Source organism: Nerophis ophidion, linkage group LG16, assembly GCF_033978795.1.
Source record: "Nerophis ophidion isolate RoL-2023_Sa linkage group LG16, RoL_Noph_v1.0, whole genome shotgun sequence".
NCBI lineage: Eukaryota > Metazoa > Chordata > Actinopteri > Syngnathiformes > Syngnathidae > Nerophis > Nerophis ophidion.
In genome coordinates this window covers 27,615,857-27,626,347 of record NC_084626.1, presented here as the reverse complement: position 1 = coordinate 27,626,347, position 10,491 = coordinate 27,615,857, and the positions used below count along the sequence as shown (strand labels likewise).

The following is a 10,491-nucleotide window of genomic DNA, read 5'->3' as shown; positions in this document are numbered from 1 at the left end:
ATTCCAGATGGTGTGCAGCCCAGGGGTCACCAACCTTTTTGAAACCAAGAGCTACTTCTTTGGTACTGATTAATGCTAAGGGCTACCAGTTTGATACACACTTAAATAAATTGCCAGAAATAGCCAATTTGCTCAATTTACCTTTAATAAATAAATCTATGTATATATAAAAATGGGTATTTCTGTCCCTCATTCCGTCGTACATTTTTTTTCCTTCTACGGAAGGTTTTTTGTAGAGAATAAATGATGACAAAACCCCACTTAATTTAACGGTTTAAAAGAGGAGAAAACACGAAAAAAAATTAAAATTAAAATTTTAAAGTTTATCTTTAATTCCAACTCTTTAAAATTCAAAATTCAACAGAAAAAAATGGAGAAAAACTAGCTAATTCGAATCCTTCTGAAAAAATTACAAAAATTATTTATGGAACATCATTAGTAATTTTTCCTGATTAAGATTGATTTTAAAAATTTTGATGATGTAAGAACCGGTGGGCATCGAGGTGCCGGGTTCGATTCCCTCAAGGATGCGTTGACGTGAACACAACAAAAGGTAAGATCTTAAAAGATTTATTTAACAAAAAGAGAGCTCTGAACAGAAATACTGGCGCTATCAAAAAGGCAAACCAAAAACGCTAGTATGAAAACTAGGAAATACAAACAGAAAACTACAACTGGCATGAAAGCACAAAAATGTAAAAAAAAAAATAATTAGCATGTGAGCTAAGAAAAGCCAGGTGGATTAGCATATGAGCTAGCGAGAATAAACGTACCGAGAAGAGCAGTCGTCACTTGTTGCAAGTGAGCAACTCTTATGGACCCAGACTGAAGAAGGAAAAGAGGAAGGCTTATATAGGGAGTAATCAAGTAGAACCAGGTGTGTGTAGAAAATGAGGAGCAGGTGAAATCAATGTGTAACCATGGTAACAGACTAAACAGGAAGTAATTGGGTCAGAAAGAGAATGAAACAAAGATGGAAAAATAAACATGTGACGATCCGAGTCAAGGATCGCAACAGATGACATATTTCAAATAGGTTAAAATCCAATCTGCACTTTGTTAGAATATATAACAAATTGGACCAAGCTATATTTCTAACAAAGACAAACCATTATTTCTTCTAGATTTTCCAGAACAAAAAATGTAAAAGAAATTCAAAAGACTTTTAAATAACATTTAAATTTGGTTCTACAGATTTTCTAGATGTGCCAGAATAGTTTTTAAAATTTTAATCATAATACGTTTGAAGAAATATTTCACAAATATTCTTCATCGAAAAAACAGAAGCTAAAATTAAGAATTAAATTAAAATGTATTTATTATTCTTTACAATAAATAAAAAAATACTTGAACATTGATTTAAATTGTCAGGAAAAAAGAGGAAAGAATTTAAAAGGTAAAAAGGTATATGTGTTTAAAAATCCTAAAATCATTTTCAAGGTTGTATTTTTTCTCTAAAATTGTCTTTCTGAAAGTTATAAGAAGCAAAGTAAAAAAAAAAAAATGAATTTATTGAAACAAGTGAAGACCAAGTCTTTAAAATATTTTCTTGGATTTTCAAATTCTATTTGAGTTTTGTCTTTCTTAGAATTCAAAATATTGAGCAAATCCAGATCAGCTTGCTAGTAAATAAATACAATTTAAAAAAAATAGAGGCAGCTCACTGGTAAGTGCTGCTAATTGAGCTATTTTTAGAACAGGCCAGCGGGCGACTCATCTGGTCTTTACGGGCAACCTGGTGCCCGCGGGCAACGCGTTGGTGACCCCTGGTGTAGCCTATTAAATGCATCCTGGGGCTTTCCGAGTTTTGTTCTAATGTCCTTTTGTGCAGAGTCGTCTTTACTGACGAGACTTCCCAGATAGGTAAAGTCCTCACAAAAGTCTAGAGCGTGTCCATTCACTGTGATTAGTACATCCAGAGTGGCATTAAGGGGAACATTATCACCAAACCTATGCAAGCGTCAATATATACCTTGATGTTGCAGAAAAAAGACCATGTATTTTTTTAACTGATCGCCAAACTCTAAATGGGTGAATTTTGGCAAATTAAACGCCTTTCTGTTTATCGGTCTTGTAGCGATGACGTCAGAACGTGACGTCACCGAGGTAACACACCCGCCATTTTCATTTTCAAAACATTACAAACACCGGGTCTCAGCTCTGTTATTTTCCGTTTTTTCGACTATTTTTTGGAACCTTGGAGACATCATGCCTCGTCGGTGTAACAACACTAACAGGGAGGGATTCAAGTTGCACCACTGGCAAGAAATCTGCCGCCAGACCCCCATTAAATGTACCAAAGTGTCTCCACATTTGACCGGCGATGCTAAGACAGACATGGCACAGAGATGTATGGATAACCTGCAAATGCATTTGCAACGATTAAGTCAACGAAATCACAAAAGGTGAGTTTTGTTGATGTTGTTGACTTATGTGCTAATCAGACCTATTTGGTCACGGCATGACTGCCAGCTAATCAATGCTAACATGCTATGCTAATCGATGCTAACATGCTATTTACACTAGCTGTATGTACATTTGAAACTAGATACCCACATTTAATGCGAAACAAACACTTACCAATCGACGGATTTAAGTTGCTCCAGTGTCAAAAGATGCCAAAGTCCTGATCGTTTGGTCCGCACATTTTACCGGCGATGCTAATAAGGCAGCCATGCTATGGGCCACTTCATTAGGTACACCCATGATATATAGCGTCAATAGCTATTCGCTCAATAGCTTCAGTTTCTTCTTCAATTTCGTTTTCGCTATCTGCCTCCATACTCCGACCATCTCTCGCTGCTGTCTTGGATCCGCTGTTGAATCGTTTAAGCCGCTGAAATCCGAGTCTGAATCCGAGCTAATGTCGCTATATCTTGCTGGGGTAACCGCCATGTTGTTTGTGTTGGCAGCCCTGTATGACGTCACAGGGAATTGGACAGTCGCATCACAAATAGCGAAAATCAAGCACTTTAAAGCTTTTTCTAGGGATATTACGGGAGGTGTAACATTTTGAAAAAACCTTCGAAAAATAAAACAAGCCACTGGGAACTGATGTTGTTGTTTTTAACCCTTTAGAAATTGTGATAATGTTCCCCTTTAATGCACATCACTTGTGTTTTGTACACATTTATATTTAGTCTCACCTACCCTTCGAGCGCAGGCGTCATGCAGGCAGAACAAAAAGTAGTCCATAGAGGAGGAAACTCGAAGGCAACAGAACACTTTGGCACACGCTAAATATCAAAGCAGCCCTGAAGGAGGAGGCAATAAATAGAACTGATCAACAACGAGGAACAGGTGTGTTGGCAAGACAAGGAACAGAAAGTAAAGGTTGCTGCAAAACAGACCAACAGGAAATAGTGACAAACAAGAGCACATGGACAGGAAGTGATACTGAACAGGAAAATAACAAACATAGTCCAAAATTGTCACCTGAGATCATGACAAAGTTGTCTCTTTTTCAATATTTTTTTTTTCCGATATTCTTTCCTTCTTGTTATTGTTCCTCCTGTTTTTCCGACGTATGTTTTAGCTGCAGGATTTTGCCAATTCCATTGCTTTTTATTTTTATTTTTTAGTCATGTTTATTTTTGTCCTTTGATGTACAACCGTCTTGTTTTTGTTATTGAACTGCTGTGTTTATTTTGTGGTTTTTCATTGATACTGCTTTTCCCCTAATGCTGTGGTTCCCAACCTTTTTTCACTGATGTACCCCCTGTGAACATTTTTTTTAAATTCAAGTACCCCCTAATGTGAAGTGAAGTGAATTATATTTATATAGCGCTTTTCTCTAGTGACTCAAAGCGCTTTACATAGAGAAACCCAATATCGAAGTTACATTTAAACCAGTGTGGGTGGCACTGGGAGCAGGTGGGTAAAGTGCCTTGCCCAAGGACACAACCGCAGAGACTAGGATGGCGGAAGCGGGAATCGAACCTGCAACCCTCAAGTTGCTGGCACTGCCACTCTACCAACCGAGCTATGCCACCCCTAATCAGAGCAAAGCATTTTTGGTTGGAAAAAAGAGATAAAGAAGTAAAATAAAGCACTATGTCATCAGTTCCTGATTTATTAAACAGTGCAAAATATTGCTCATTTGTAGTGGTCTTTCTTGAACTATTTGGAAAAAAAAGATATAAAAATAACTAAAAACTTGTTGAAAATTAAACAAGTGATTCAATTATAAATAAATATTTCTACACATCAACTTAAAGTGCCCTCTTTGGGGATTGTAATAGAGATCCATCTGGATTCATCAACTTAATTCTAAACATTTCTTCACAAAAAAAGAAATCTTTAACGTCAATATTTATGGAACATGTCCATAAAAAAATCTAGCTGTCAATACTGAATATTGCATTGTTGTCACAGTTTATGAACTTACATTCATATTTTGTTGAAGTAGTATTCAATAAATATATTTATAAAAGATTTTTAAATTGTTGCTATTTTTACAATGTTTTTAAAAAATCTCACATACCTTTAAATACCCCCAGAAGTATGCGTACCCCCATTTGAGAACCACTGCCCTAATGGATGGTAAGATTATGACCATACTTGCCATCCTTGAGACCTCCAAATTCGGTATATTGCAGCAAATGGAGACATATGTATATCGAAGCTTCCCGGAAGAGTTAGTGCTGCAAGGGAACCTGGGTATTTGCTCTGTTGTGTTACGGTGCGGATGTTCTCCCGAAATGTGTTTGTCATTCTTGTTTGGTGTGTGTTCACAGTGTGGCACATATTTGTAACAGTGTTAAAGTTGTTTATACTGCCACCCTCAGTGTGACCTGTATGGCTGTTGATTAAGTATGCCTCGCGTTCACTTGTGTGTGTTTGTGAAAGCTGCATATATGTGCTGACACGCTGTTTGTATGTTGTAAAAGCAGACATGACAACAGCTTGTAGAGGACGCCAAATGCAGTGGCTTTAAGGCACGCCCCCAATATTGTTGCCAGGGTGAAAATCGGGAGAAATTCGGGAGAATGGTTGCCCCGGGAGATTTTTGGGAAGAGCACTGAAATTCAGGAGTCTCCCGGAAAAAAACGGGCAAGTATGGTTATGACCTCTTTGTTTTTTGTATTTCCACCTTTGCTGTTTTTAAATGTTTTTACTTGTTGTTCCTCTTTTTTGATGGCCCAGGTCGGATATTAGTTTTCGATGTGTTCCACCTCCATTTGTCCGTCTACTTCTTCTGTTATGATGGTGAACTGTTCATATTGTGACCTCAGGACTAATAGTTTTTGTGCTATGGGAGGCTTGAAGCATTTAAGTCTCACCTTAAAACTCATCTAGCCTTTAAATAGTCCACCTTTTTAGACCAGTTGATCTGCCGCTTCTTTTCTTTTTTCTCCTATGTCCCCCCATCCCTTGTGGAGGGGGTCCGGTCCGATGACCATGGATGAAGTACTGGCTGTCCAGAGTCGAGACCCAGGATGGACCGCTCGCCTGTGTATCGGTTGGGGACATCTGTACGCTGCTGATCCACCTCCGCTTGGGATGGTTTCCTGTGGACGGGACTCTGGATGCTGTCTTGGATCCGCTTTGAACTGAACTCTCACAGCTGTGTTGGAGCCACTATGGATTGAACTTTCACAGTATCATGTTAGACCCGCTCGACATCCATTGCTTTCGGTCCCCTAGATGGTTGCCCACATCTGAGGTCCTCTCCAAGGTTTCTCATAGTCAGCATTGTCACTGGCGTCCCACTGGGTGTGAGTTTTCCTTGCCCTTTTGTGGGGTCTTCCGAGGATGTCGTAGTCGTAGTGGTTTGTACAGTCCTTTGAGACATTTGTGATTTAGGGCTATATAAATAAACATTGATTGATTCATTGATTGATTGATTGATTGATTGATTGAAGGTCCAGTGTAAAAGAACTAAACAAAAAAAAATAACAAAGAAAAATCTTATAGCAACGCCTGACATTAAAAACAAAGAGGTCATGACTGTCACAGGTGACTAATTTGCCTGCAGGGTGACCACAAGATACAGAGACGGCAGGCAGAATGCAGGTAAAAAGCATTTATAATGAAAAGCTAGTGCAGCTAAGGAGTGCACAGGAAGCGAACACATTTTTAGGTAGTAACAAACACTAAACAGAGAAAAGCTACTCGAGCTTGTGCAGCCCGAAAGTGGACATCACCGAACAGGTCCAGAGGTCAAGGCTGGCATACAAAGCATTCTGATTGAAAACCTGCAGGAACTGGAGTGTCCTGCTGGCCAATCAGGGATCGGGAAGAGAGGCAGCACTCAGGCCACAAGAGAAGTGGCAGGAAATGAAAGACAAACAGTATAAGTGCTGGTGGGAAAATAACAACAGGAATAACATGTTACTCTTTACATCGATGAACTCTTATAATTGTGCGACCAATTGTGCTTTTTAGGTTTCTGATGGGCCAAAAAGCACATGAATGCCCGTATTTAGTGAACATTTTTTTTTAAATATTTTTCTTAAATTAATCACTTAAATCTGCTAAACACGCTATTAGCATGAACGCCGTATGATTATATTTAATCTACAAACCCCGAAACCAGTGATGTTGGCATTTAAGTATAAACAAAATACAATGATTTGCAAATCCTTTTCAACTTATGTTTCAATTGAATAGACTGCAAAGACAAGATACTTAACATTCAAACTGGAAAATTGTGTTATTTTTTTGCAAATATTAGCTCATTTAGAATTTATGCCTGCAACATGCTTCAAAAATGCTGGCACAAGTGGCCAAAAATGCTGAGAAAGTTGTGTAATGCTCATCAAACACTTATTTGGAACATCCCACCGGTGAACAGGCTCATTGGGAACAGGTGGGTGCCATGATTGGGTATAAAAGCAGCTTCCATGAAATGCTCAGTGAATATGTGAACGAATGCGTGAGCAAATTGTCCAACAGTTTTAGAACAACATTTCTCAACGAGCTATTGCAAGGAATTTAGGGATTTCACCATCTACGGTCCGAAATATCATCAAAATGTTCAGAGAATCTGGAGAAATTACTGCACGTTAGCAAGGATATTACGGACTTCCGATCCCTCAGGCGGAATTGCATCAAAAAGCGACATCAGTGTGTAAAGGATATCGCCACATGGGCTCAGGAACACTTCAGAAAAACACTGTCAGTAACTACAGTTGGTCGCTACATCCGTAAGTGCAAGTTAAAGCTCTACTATGCAAAGCCAAAGCCATTTATCAACAACATCCAGAAACACTGCCGGCTTCACAGGGCCAGAGCTCAACTAAGATATACTGATGCAAAATGTAAAAGTGTTCTGTGGTATGACGAGTCCACATTTCAAATTGTATTTGGAAACTGTGTACGTTGTGTCCTCCGAACCAAAGACGAATAAAACCATCCGGATTGTTATAGGCCAAAGTTCAAAAGCCAGCATCTGTGATGGTAGGGGGGTGTATTAGTCCCCAAGGCATGGGTAGCTTACACATCTGTGAAGGCACCATTAATGCTGAAAGGTACATACAGGTTTTGGAGCAACATATGTTGCCATTCATGCAACGTTATCATGGACGCCCCTGCTTATTTCAGCAAGACAATGCCAAGCAACGTGGTACAAAACTAGACTGGCCTGTCTGTGGTCCAGACCTGTCTCCCATTCAAAATGTGTTGCGCAATATGAAACCTGAAATACCATACAGGAGACTCCGGACTGTTGAACAAACTTAAGTTGTACATCAAGCAAGAATGGGAAAGAATTCCACCTGAAAAGCTTCAAAAATTGTTTTTTTCAGTTCCCAAATGTTTACTGAGTGTTGTTAAAAGGAAAGGCCATGTAACACAGTGGTAAAAATGCCACTCTGCCAACGTTTTTGCAATGTGTTGCTGCCATTAAATTCTAACTTACCGGTAATGATTATTTGCAAAAAAAAAAAAAAAGTTGAAATATTTTGTCTTTACAGTCTATTCAATTGAATATAAGTTTAATAGGATTTGCTGGTTTTGGGGTTTGTTTTACTAATTCAACGCTAAAAACGCACTCCTGTTACTTCCAGTCTTGTTACTTAAATAAATCATCTTCATCCTAGGGACCTTGTCAAAAAATAAAAATCAAGTTTCCTGAAATGGAACGATACACAATTTGAGGAGTTCAGTATGAAAAAAGACAATATTGTTAGTTTATTTTCAAAGTTACAACAAACAAATGGCACCGACGCACGTTTGCACGCAAGAGAAAATCACAGTGTCAGCAAACAATCTACACGATTAAATACCAAAACATACATATAACACACAATAATATTCTAACATATTTAGGATTAAAAGTTTACGTTTGTTAGATTACAAGGAAAATAATGATGTTTAACATAGCATGCTGTATTTGCTGAGAAATTATTTTGTTTACACTAAATGTAGAAAAAAAAACAATCTTACCTGATTAGGCACTATAGACCAGTGGTCCCCAACCACCGGGCCGCGGCCCGGTACCAGGCCGTGACCCGATTGGTACCGGGCCGCAGAATAATTTTTTATTTAAAAAAATAAAATAAAATAAAAGAATAAAACTTTTTTTTTTTATTAAATCAACATAAAAAACACAATATACACTCACAATTAGTGGACCAACCACAAAAACCTCCCTTTTTCATGACAAAAAAGAAGATAAAAAAAAAATAAAATGTTTTGTCTTTATTAAATCAACATAAAAAACACAATATACACTCACAATTAGTGCACCAACCACAAAAACCTCCCTTTTTCATGACAAAGAAGATTAAAAAAAAAAAAAAAAATACACATTTTTTTTGTCTTTATTAAATCAACATAAAAAACACAATATACACCAACCACAAAAACCTCCCTTTTTCATGACAAAGAAGATTTAAAAAAAAAATAAAAAAATTGTCTTTATTAAATCAACATAAAAAACACAATATACACTCACAATTAGTGGACAACCACAAAAACCTCCCTTTTTCATGACAAAGAAGATTAAAAAAAAATAAAAATACAATTTTTTTTTGTGTTTATTAAATCAACATAAAAAACACAATATACACCAACCACAAAAACCTCCCTTTTTCATGACAAAGAAGATTAAAAAAAAAAAAAAAAAATGTTTTGTCTTTATTAAATCAACATAAAAAACACAATATACACTCACAATTAGTGCACCAACCACAAAAACCTCCCTATTTTATGACAAAGAAGATTAAAAAAAAAAAAAAAAAATTTTTTTTGTCTTTATTAAATCAACATAAAAAACACAATATACACCAACCACAAAAACCTCCCTTTTTCATGACAAAGAAGATTAAAAAAAATTAAAATACAATTTTTTTTGTCTTTATTAAATCAACATAAAAAACACAGTATACACCAACCACAAAAACCTCCCTTTTTCATGACAAAGAAGATTAAAAAAAAAAAAAAAAAAATGTTTTTGTCTTTATTAAATCAACATAAAAAACACAATATACACCAACCACAAAAACCTCCCATTTTCATGACAAAGAAGAAGATTAAAAAAAAAAAAAGGACCCACCCCCCCTCCACCCCGGGCCGTGGGACAAATTATTAAGCGTTGACCGGTCCACGGATACAAAAAAGTTGGGGACCACTGCTATAGACCACAGGTGTAAAATAATAACACAATCACAACAGCAATCATTTGGACTCAGTTTGACTTCCGTAACAACCAGACTAAATTACTTCCATTTGCACAAATTAGTTCCATTTAAGGGGATTATTAAAAAGACAGGGGTATCCAAAGTGTGACCACAGGGTTGTTTTCAACCCACACCTTGAGTTTTATTGGTGTTTTCTAAAATATAAAATGTAGTTTCAGTAGCTTAGCATATAATGTTCGACAATTGATTGTTTTTAACCTCTTTAATGCATAAATTGTGTCAAAATAGGCCAAGACATACTTAAATTTGTATGTATAATTCCCCTGGTGGAAAGACTTTGGACACCCCTGCTTATTGGTAACACTTTTACACCACGGCAAAGAACACAAACAATAATTAACACAATGTTACATGAATACTAGAGATGTCCGATAATAGGTTTTTTGCCGATATCCCGATATTGTCCAACTCTTAATGACCGATTCCGATATATACAGTCGTGGAATTAACACATTATTACGGCTAATTTTGTTGTGAACCAGGGGTCTCAAACTCAATTTACCTGGGGGCCACTGGATGCAGAATTTGGGTAAGGCTGGGCCGCAAGATAAGATTTTCTAAAAATAAAATATTTTTAAATGTCTTTATTTTTATTTTCAACACAAAATAAAATCAATATATAAATGAACAAAATGAGAATTAAGTAATGTGAGGCAATGCAAATTAAACAATAATAAAAAAAACGTATTACTGTTGGACAGGTGTTGTGGTGTGACTGCAGCCAGGCACATAAGAAAACCCTCGTCTCCACGGCAACGTTTCTGTCGCTTTCACTCATTTGCTGCTTTTCCACTAATGCAGGGGTAGGCAACCCAGAATGTTGAAAGAGCCATTTTGGACAAAAAAT

The 10,491-nt window shown here is 36.9% G+C and overlaps 1 long non-coding RNA gene across 1 annotated transcript in view; it reads right to left on the bottom strand.

Moving 5' to 3' along the window:
- Nucleotides 1–3,279, bottom strand: part of LOC133535197 (uncharacterized) — a 22,038-nt gene extending 18,759 nt beyond the window's left edge. The window contains exon 1 of the long non-coding RNA XR_009802177.1: nucleotides 3,151–3,279. This is a non-coding gene — a long non-coding RNA (uncharacterized LOC133535197). The remainder of the gene's footprint in view (nucleotides 1–3,150) is intronic.
- Between the last annotated feature and the right edge of the window lie 7,212 nt (nucleotides 3,280–10,491).